Source organism: Cupressus sempervirens, chromosome 3 (genome assembly GCF_028749045.1).
Source record: "Cupressus sempervirens isolate cs-2001-9-10 chromosome 3, ASM2874904v1, whole genome shotgun sequence".
NCBI lineage: Eukaryota > Viridiplantae > Streptophyta > Pinopsida > Cupressales > Cupressaceae > Cupressus > Cupressus sempervirens.
This window is the reverse complement of record NC_143120.1, coordinates 1,003,212,104-1,003,223,078: the sequence shown is the minus strand read 5'-3', so window position 1 is coordinate 1,003,223,078 and position 10,975 is coordinate 1,003,212,104.

The window sequence follows — 10,975 nt, the reverse complement described above, 5'->3', positions numbered from 1 at the left end:
GATCTGGGAACACATTATGTCAAAGAAAAATGAAGCCAAGTAGGCGATGGTAGATATAGATGTCTAATTTCGAAGAGTGAAATGCAGAAATAGATAGCAAGTCCTGAATGCACAGCCTAATAGCAGTAGTACTGAACACTAGGAAGAGATGATGTCAGAATTCAAGAAGAATACTAACACTTAGAAAAGTAGATAGAGTGAGAGCAAATGAGAAGATCAAACAAATGCTCCTAAGCAGTGATAGAGTATTTCTGCCCCCTCGGGATCGAAATTGAAATGAGGTAAGGGGATGCAAAAAATGGCTAGAAATGAGAAAATTAGAAAATAGCAGTGTCCAAGATGATAGATAGATGATTAGAACCCAAGAATGACTATATAAAAAAATTGATAAAATGCCCCAGTTTGACTAGAGTTGACCTTGAAGGATATAGCATAAAAATAAGGTCAAAATGAGTAGAAAGGTGATTTTAGACATGAAATAGTGAATTTAAGTAGATATGGAAATGATGAAGACATGAAGAAATGAAGATGCCCCAGTGATGATTCAGAGATTAGACCTCAAAAGGTCAGCTAACTGCTCAGAAGAAAGTAGAATTTTAAAAGACAATTTTGACCATCAAGATGAACTCGAATTTGAATTTCGATCCCAAAAATGAATCTAGGACATCAAAATTATTTAAGAGGTCAAAACTTTATATAATGTGATGAAAAGATAGAAAAGAGATGAAGGGAAATATTAAGAAGGTGAAAAGACATGAACAAGAAGAAAGTAAAGAAATATATGAAAGGAGTTAGCTGATATGTCCACAAAAAGATGAAGAAAGAGAGCTCTCCCCATATGCAAGAATGCAAGACTAAGCTAGAAAATGAACATAAAATGCAAGCTAATATGAAAAGTGGTTTACCAGCAAGAGGCGCATAACATTTGGACTCTTAATTTCATCATTGAGCATTTATTAGGGACATCATGAGATCATACAACCATTACTAGTATAACTATGAGGATATGAATATGATCAATATTAGATAGGTATGTAGAAATCCAATCTAAGCATCAGAGACATGTAAGTCAAGATAACTACATGATTAGATTCCCTAAGTTTAATTTAGCAAGATTACACTTGTATCAAGGCATAAGGGCCAGGATAAACCCTGAGTGCGGTCTTGCAAAACAGTCAAGGATGATACATTTATAAGTCAAAGTGTTGAATAGGACAAGCACGAATGCTTACAACACTATAGACAAACAAAGTATACCTACAGGCAAAAATCAAGAAGACATGCCCCATGCCCCCAGTCTTCTAGTCAATGACATCCTCAAAAGACTATTAGGGAGGGAACACATGGCAAAGAAGTCATCATAGACAACAGACAAAGTAGATAAATATCAGCATAGCTCAGTCGTTTAAGTGTTAAAGTGCGTGTTGTAAGTCACTTGGCCATTTCTTCCAGACTTGATTCTGATAGTGAGAAATATTGCGACATTGGAGACCATAGGTAAACTATCTGAAAAGTGTTGAAAAACACTTGATGTCAATGTGGGGGAAGTGTTGAGAAACACTATTTTGTGAGTTGTCCAAGAAACCCTAATGCACAAGAATACCTCAATAGGCTAAGCAGTTGTGCCCCCAAGACGAGGACAAGAAACAATTCCAAACTAGGAAATGTGTAGCAAAGTAGGTGATTGAGACTGATAGACATAGGTGCGAGGCTTTCAAGTAGTGTCTGTTTCCAGGTTTTCACCACTTAACAAATTTTTTTAGGACTTTTTTTTTATTTTTAGGATTTTTCAGCATCATATATGATTTTTTGGATTTTTTAGAAGGTTTTAGAGATCACTAGTTCTCAACCAAGATCACATCATTTTCTCCCAATGTCTAGCAAGGTATAGGACACGATGGAGAAACAAGCCAGTGGATAAGCAAAGATGGATAAGAAAGGAGTATGAAGCAAGTTTGAATTCTTCGATCGATTTACTTTTGTTGTCGCTTCAAGTTGGAATTGAACATTGTCTCTTAAACATGAGTGCTTGCAAAGTCTAGATTAGCACACATAAGAGTCAGTTGGTAAAAGAACAAGCGTGTTTTTTAGCCCAAGGTCATCTGAGTCTTCTCTCCCCTTGTCATCTTTCGAGGCCATCTTGGGTGCATAAGATTAGGATCCAAAACCTTGTTTCTTTTTAGGAGGTCTACTTGGGAATTTCATCACCCCTTGGATGACCTCAACTCCAGCACTCCGGTGGAGTATAAGAATCGGGAGGTGAATCGAAAGACACCTCTCTTGGGATCAAGATTTTGTCATTCGAGCTAAGCCTCAAGGAACTTTATACCCTTGAGAAGTGAAAAAGGAGAAGTGGGTTACTGCTCCTCTTGGCTGTGTGACATCCTTTTGGTCTCATCTACGGATTTGGGCCTCACGTACCTTGTATATATCGAGGACTCCCTAGCTAAACCAATTGTCAGCCTTGTAGAAAACCATCTAGGATGTTAATATGTTTGGAGTGACTGAGCAAAACATTTGTAGAACATACACACTCCTTGGTGCAAGTATCACAATCTGAGAACCACAAACTTCTATCTAGGTGTTCCTATCTATTGCTTGTTTTTATTTTACTTGTTGAATGAATGTTTGCCAAACTTGGTCAATCCTAGCTTAGGGCACACTTAGCGTAGTCACTGCCTATTTTGGAAGTTGAACAAGTTGAAGCAAAACAACTGAGATTTTTCCCAAAGCCAAGCAAATTCAGGAATTTATGTCGGAACAACCCAAACCCAAACAAAAGTTTCACAAGGTCAAACTCAAGCCATCTCTAGCATACCAAGAACTTTCAGCCAAGAGAAAAGAAATAACACCAAGCCCACGAATTTCCAAACTCCACAAAGCAAAGGAAAAAACTACCGAGGAAGCACTTCAAGAGGCCTGGTTAGAGCGCACCATCAAATTTAGCCAACATCCAAGAGTTAATCCTGCTTATGCCTTACCAACTAGGCATGATTTCTATGATTAGACACCCTTGTTTCTCCACATCTTCTTGGATAAGCTTCACTCTAGATTCATCTTTGTAGAAAAGCCAGCCATCTTAGGTTATCCCCTTAAGCATTATTAGCTCATCCATCTCATTTAGAATCATACCATCTAGCTAGTAATCAAAAATCTGCACATCTAAGCTTTCAAAATTGTTGTCACCTTGCTAAAAGTTTTCCATTCCTAAAATCTTCCAAATCCACCAATCTCACCAAGGTTATCCCTTTGACAGAGCTTTGTCTAGGGTAATCTAGCTTTGTCACTTGTTATCCCTCATCACCTTGAGCTAAAGGTTGGGATTCGCAAGTGGTCAATCTCGTGTTCTTCCTAAAGGATCATCAGTCTATCCTTAAGTTGACACAATCACCACCAAGCTTGCACATAGGAAAGCGGACCTTTTGTGCTTTGACAACATATCTTTGAAGTTATAATCCCCAACTTGATCCTCCTTAGGTTTTGTCATATAGCTTTACCTCAACCTAGGAAATCATTTGCATAGAAAAGCCTTCCCCCTTTTGCATCCATCAGCATTATTGCATCTCATCCCTAGGAGCATTTCTCATGCCACCCGTCACTCGCTTAGCTAGGAAGAAAGAAATAATGGAGCCCTATCATTTGGATCAAACAGCCTCACCCCCCTTGAGCACTCAGCCATCCTTCAGCCCAGAGCAAGCTATGCCATCACCTACTGACATTGAAGCTTTCATGAACCAACCAGGAAATGCAGTATTGGTAAACGCCATTATAGACAAAAACAAAGAGACAATCATGGCTAATTTTTGAAGGGACAATGTAGGAACCTTTGACTTTGGAAGACCCCCTCCATTATTAGATCCATCTCACCCATTGTTTGGGCAGCTACCACCACCCATAGGCTCTTATGATCCAAATTATCCTCAATATATTCCAAAATAAGAGTCTCCAGCCAATCCATATGACCCAATAGACCCAAACATACCATCATCCACCCAAGTTTAAATCTCCATGCCGCAAGCCAACCCAACCACCACCACTCCATCCTTGGTTCATACCTCTCCACTCCAAACCCCCTTTACCCAAAACATCTCACCGTTCACCCCCTTCACTATTGCTGCTGCTCCCCAACCCAGCCTTCCAAATCCACCCATCTCCCAAATCAGTGCTAGCATCTTTGGCCAACCTCAGCAATATACAACAGGGATGCCACCCATGGGGCCAAGTAATCAACCTTTCATCACCCCCAACTTGTTCACCATAGCCCAAAGTACAATCCCATCATTTCCATTAGGTCTTGGGAGCTCAATACCACCAGCCACAAATCCATAAGCTTCTACCTTCACTCCACAAAGCTATCAAATCCCACAAGCTATTGCCAATCTTCTACCAAGCTCCCAAGTGACCCCAGCTCCCGCCACCACTATACCAAGCTTCCAAATCTAGCCACCAAGCTATCAAACCCCATCAATTCCATTCCCAAGCTTTCAATTCCCACCACCTCCACCACCAACTAATCCATTACCTCCTATTACCAACTACTTTTCAATGCCACTTCTAGGAGGTAATCCACCACCCCAGCCAACCACCAATTATTTGTAGATACCATCCCAAATGGGGGCACAACCCACATATATTGGTCAAACCCCACAAGCCCCCCGATCCTTTCCCCAAGCCTCACAACCATCTTATACCTTACGTCCACAAAGCAATCCATTTATCCCATAGCCAGCTTATGTTCCTCAATCCCAACCTCAAATCCCACATCAACAGCAAGCCTCACAGAACATGCAGCAATATGCGCCACCTCCCCCTCAACAACCCGTCATCCACCATGCAGCTACCCAAACAATGTACAATCCCTATCAGCAAATCCCTCATAGCCATCCATATTCAGTGGCCCCATCCAGCACATACCTACCTCAAGGCACTCCTACATTGGGGGCACCCCAACCATCACCTATCAATTCAGAGTGGGAGCAAATGAAGACAGCTCTGAAAGCCATCCAAGAAGGGAATGATCCAAAGACATTCAAGTTTGAGAATGTGTGTCCTTACCCATTTGACAGAGCCATTACCACGACACCATTTCCCAAACACTTTGAGGTACCTAAATTTGACGAATTCAGAGGAAAAGGAGACCCTGTCACACATATCAAAGAATTTTACATGCATTGCCAGGATGTGGCATACAGTGATGTCTTCCTCTTGCGCCTTTTTCACAAAACCTTGGCTAGACCAGCTCTTGAATGGTTTTATAGAATCCCCTATGGCACAATTAAAAACTTTGCTGAATTATCTGAGGCATTTGTAGCCCAATATGCCCATCTTGTTGAAACAGAGCTATCAATAGTTGATCTTGTCCACACCAAGCAAAAAGGTGGAGAAAGCCTTGCCGAATACCTGCAAAGATGGCAAACCCTTACCACCCGCATATCCTGCACCTTGCTAGAACACCATGTGGTGAAAATGTTTATTGATAATGCACATCCTAGCTCGACTCACCACATGACCATGAACTGTTTGCAGACCTATAAGGATATCAAAGAGAAAGGAATGATCCTTGAGCAAGGACTCATCAAAGATGGTGTGGTAAAGATTTACAAAGAGACCAACCAAAATAAATCACATTCCAATGACAAGTCTAGGTATTGGAACAAAAACAAGCATGTTGCAACAGATGGGGTTACTGACACCAGACATGTGAATATCGTTGGTCCTTCTCAAAACCAGTCTAACCCACCATATCAAACAAACAACCAACAAGCTACCACTTACCAAAAATGAAATAACCAACGCTATCAAAACCACAATACAAGACCCAACTTTCAAGGGTCTAACAATCAAGCTAATGCCATCAATGTAGCTGTAGGGCAAAAGCCCAAATTCCAACCTGCACCTAGAAACTATACACCCCTTGGTGAGCCATTGGATGTTATTTTTAAGAAATTGGCTAAGGAAAACCTCATCAAATTTCCTCCTACCCAGCAAATTGATCCAAGCCAATCCAAAGCTGCATGGTACAAGGACAATGAGTATTGCAAGTTCCATAGGGTAAACGGTCACACCACCCTCAGATGCATGAAACTAAAAGACTATGTGCAAGACCTCATTGATCGGAAGGAAATCACTGTTCGTGCCCAAACCTCTCCCAATGCAGGCTTATAGATTTATCAAAATGCTTTTCCTCCACACAACAACCAAAATCCAGGAAAAGCACCTATCCAAAACAACACCAACAACCGCCAGCCAAACCAATAGCATGGGAAGAACAATGACCACACTTCATCCTATATAGACTATGGTAGCCTTATAGGTTGTATATCTGAGAAAGAGCCTTCTGTCAATGTTATCAATATCCGAGGACCAGACAATGAGTGTGCGGTCACCACTTGAAGAGCGCGATTTAACATCGCAGGCCCACTAGTTTCATCAACACCATCAGCTCCATCAAAAAGCCGGTACAATATCTTGGAACACCTTGGGAACATGCCAGCCCAAATATCCATTTTAGACCTTCTCCGCACTAGTCCTATGTACAAAGACATCCTTGACAGTGCTCTCATAGAATCTTGTGTCCCTTCTGATATCAATGCTACTAATTTTCATAATCTTGTTGGACACCTTTCATCCTCATGTGCCCTATCTTTCAAACCCACTGACATACCCGCGGTTGAGCCAGATCACACCCTTTCGCTTCGCATAGCCATCATGGTATCCAATTTTGCCATGAAAAGAGTAATGATAGATAATGGATCAGCCTTAAACTTTTGCACCCTAAAATTCATAAAACAAGCTGGGTATACTGAGGCAGATATGATTAGTGAGGTTATCACCATCAAAGCTTATGACAACTTGGAAAGGACCACAGAAGGGACTATTTTGCTACCAATCAAGGTTGGGCCAGTCATTCAAGAGATAGTTTGCCATGTTGTTGATCTAAATTTACCATTTAACATCCTCCTTGGTCGCCCATGGATTCATGCTATGAAGGCCATTCCATCCACCTACCATCAGTGCATCAAATTTCCGCATCAGGGCACTGAGGTAACCATCCATGCCGATCCAGAACCCTTTGCTTACTGCAATGCAGTTGAAGCTTCATATACAAACCATTTCCCTGGAATAGACATCGGCACAGCCATCGCCAGCTCATCCCACACTTGTAATGACGCAGAAACCATCCTTGCCTCCACCCTATCTACTGTAAAGATCAACAAAAAAGGTTGTGGAGAATATAGTCTATCAGATGCATTTGCTGTCGGAGCAATCCCACTTGATCCACATACCCATGGACGGCCAACATATCACAAAGCTAAGGAGATTCCACCTCCTCGATACAAACAGTTTGGCCCAACCACCTTTGTGTCCTCAAAAACCCCTCTTCATGAGGAGCTCACTCCAGATATCAACAATTGGCTACATAAGGATGCACCTCCAAGAAATCAAGCATGCCTTGATCACTTTAGCTAGAAGTATCCCCAACAACATAAGCTCATCACTGAAAAATGGAACTATCAAGGAGGTGGACTAGGACCAGAAGAAAGGGGCATGCAATGTCCCATCGAAGCACATAATTGGGAAATAAAGTCAGGTCTTGGCTTTGGCATACCCACAACTGGGGGCACCAACGAGAACGGTCACGCTTTTTTGAACATCCACCGTGACCTTGTCAAAATTGAAGACATTCCTAAGGAAGTTGAAAAGAGAGCCTACGACGATATCCCAGACCAAATCTTCCTAGGAGACTCTGTTCTCCGAGAACTATCCATCCATCTCATTGACCTACCACTTGCTCATCCACAACTCATAGATTGGGACCAACCAAGTGTCATACATATTGATGAGTTTGCATCAGAGGAAGCACTTCTAAGATTCATGGGAGCCAAAACTCCTCATAAGAAGACAAAGCCAGATTCTGCCTACATCTACAAGCTAGATCCCAAGGGGTATTTTGGAGAAAATCCCCAACCTAGTTTCGATACACCCAAAACTGGAACTAAGGTAAATCTAGGACTAGCTAAGCCAACGAAGAGAACCCCTCAGCAAGAAAATCCAGAGCCACAAGCAGAACATGAGGACTTAGTATTGCCTCCTCAAGATAATTGACTAGAGGTGTCTTCTATTCTAATAGAGGATACTAGAGAAGTCAACATTGGTTCTTCAGAGATCCCTAGAATTGTGCACATTGCTGCATCCCTATCACAAGACCAAGCTGACCTCCTCTTTGAGGTTTTATGAGAGAACATTGGCTGATTTGCATGGTCATATCAGGACATGCCAGGACTTGATCCAAAGCTTGTAGTTCATCATCTTGCAGTCGATCCAAAGATCAAGCCCGTCAGACAAAAGCTTAGAAAAATGCACCCCAAGGTGGCATTACTAGTCAAAGCTGAACTAGAAAGAATGTTAGCTGCTAAGGTTATCCGACCTATCAACTACTCAGAATGGATCTCCAACATGGTCCCTGTCACTAAGCCTTTTGGTGACATCAGAATCTGCACTGATTTTAGAGATCTTAACAAAGCTTGTCCAAAGGATGATTTTCCCTTGCCCAACATAGATATGATTATAGATCTTACAGCTGGACATGAAATTTTATCCCTTATGGATTGATTTTCTGGGTATAATCAAATCAAGATTGTAGAAGAGGACCAGCATAAGATAGCATTCACTACCCCTTGGGGAACCTTTTGCTACACCATGATGCCTTTTGGCCTAAAGAATGCTGGGGCTACCTATCAAAGAGCTATGACAGCCATTTTCCATGATCTTATCCATAGCATTTTGGAGGATTATGTGGACGATATCCTAGTCAAATCTCACACCTTCATGGATCATCTTGCTGACCTGGAGAAAGTCTTTGATAGGTTGGCCCAATATCATCTCATGCTAAATCCCAAGAAGTGTGTCTTTGGGGTCACATCTGGCAAGCTTCTAGGCTTCATAGTTTCTAAACGAGGTATAGAGATCGACCCCAAAAAGGTCAAGGCTATCTTAAACATGCCTCCTCCCCAGACACTGCGACAGCTTCGCTCTCTTCAGGGAAAACTTCAATCTGTCCGGTGCCTCATCTCCCAACTTGCAGATAAGTGTACACCATTTTCACACTTGCTAAAGAAGAATGAGAACTTCAAGTGGGATCTTTTATGTCAGCGCAGCTTCGATCAGCTCAAGCAGTATCTCACCAATCCCCCTATCTTGGTTCCACCAATTCCTGGTCGTCCCTTGATCTTGTATATATCAGCAACACCTACTGCTCTAGGGGCACTTCTAGCACAACATGATGATTATAGCAGAGAGAGAGCCATCTACTATATCAGTAGAACCCTAGTTGGTTATGAACTCAATTACACTCCTATGGAAAAAGCTTGTTTGGCAGTTTTTTTCTCAACTCAAAAGCTTCGCCACTACATGCTAAGTCATACCATCCAACTAGTCTCCAAGATTGACCCTCTCAAGTATATGCTCTCCAGAACAGCACTTACAAGCCATTTGGCCAAATGGGTTATGCTACTAAGTGAGTTTGACATCCAGTATGTGGACAGAAAGGCAATCAAAGGGCAAGCTATAGTAGATCACCTAGCTGGTGCACCTCTAGTAGATGCATATCCTTTGCTCACAGAATTTCTAGATGAGCATATCTGCCTAATTGAAGAGCAACCCCCATGGAAGCTTTATTTTGATGGCTCATACACCTCTCATGGATCAGGGGCAGGAATATTATTAGTTACACCTCAAGGAGATTACATTCCAAAAGCCTTCAAGCTACAATTCCCTAGCACCAACAATATAGCAGAATATGAAGCTCTTGTAGCAGGATTAAAGATAGCTGCAGAATGGAATATCACTGAGTTAGAAATCTTTGGCGATTCCCAGCTCATCATCAAACAAGTCTTAAATGAATATCAAACCAAAGATGAAAAGCTATTACCCTACAAAGAGCTAGTTGATTAGCTGACCCAACATTTTACAAAGCTTCAGTTTACACAAGTACCTTGAATGCAGAATAAGGCAGCAGATGCCATGGCCACTATCGGCTCACTCTTGGAAATTCCCCAAGATGCTACGTAGTATGAATTTTTAGTTGAGCAGCTCCTCACACCCGCTTATGCGAATGAGGATTCAAACCGTGTTTGTATCTTGGTTGGTCCCCAATCCCCTTGGTACCATGAAATTCACGCTTACCTTAATGATGGTATCATATCCCCTCACCTCACACGTACCCAATGCCAAAACCTCATCCAAAAATCATCCCGCTATGTTATCATAGCCAATACACTATATCGTCAGGGTTATCACGATACTCTCTCTCAATGTTTAGATGAAAATGAGGCCGCGATGGCATTAAAAGAATTACATTCTGGACTTTGCGGTGCCCACACGAGTGGTATTGTCCTAGCATGAAAAATCCTTAGAGCAGGCTACTATTGGCCTACCATTGAAGAAGACTCTTGTGACTTTGTCAGAAAGTGTCTCCCATGTCAGCAGCATGCAAATCTTGTGCACACTCCAGCATAGGATCTACAGCCTATTGCACCACCTTGGCCTTTTGCTTGTTGGGGCCTTGATCTAGTTGGAACTATCACACCTCTCTCATCTGATGGACATAAATGGATAATAACGGCTATAGACTATTTCACTAAGTGGGTGGAAGCAGTCCCCCTAGTCTCAGCTACAGGAGTTCAAGTCTCCAAGTTCATCTTGTACCACATTGTTTGCCACTTCGGCATCCCATCCACCATCTTCACTGACCACGGAGGTAACTTTGAAAATCTCAACATGGAAGAATTATGCACTTCCCTCCACATCCATCACCACTTTTCTAGCCCATATTTCCCACAAGGTAACGGCTAGGCAGAGGCAACTAATAAAACCCTCCTCAAAATCCTAAAGAAAGTTGTCAATGATTTCGGCCATGATTGGCACCTTAAAATAAATCTAGCTCTATGGGCCTATTGAACTTCCTTTTGTACAT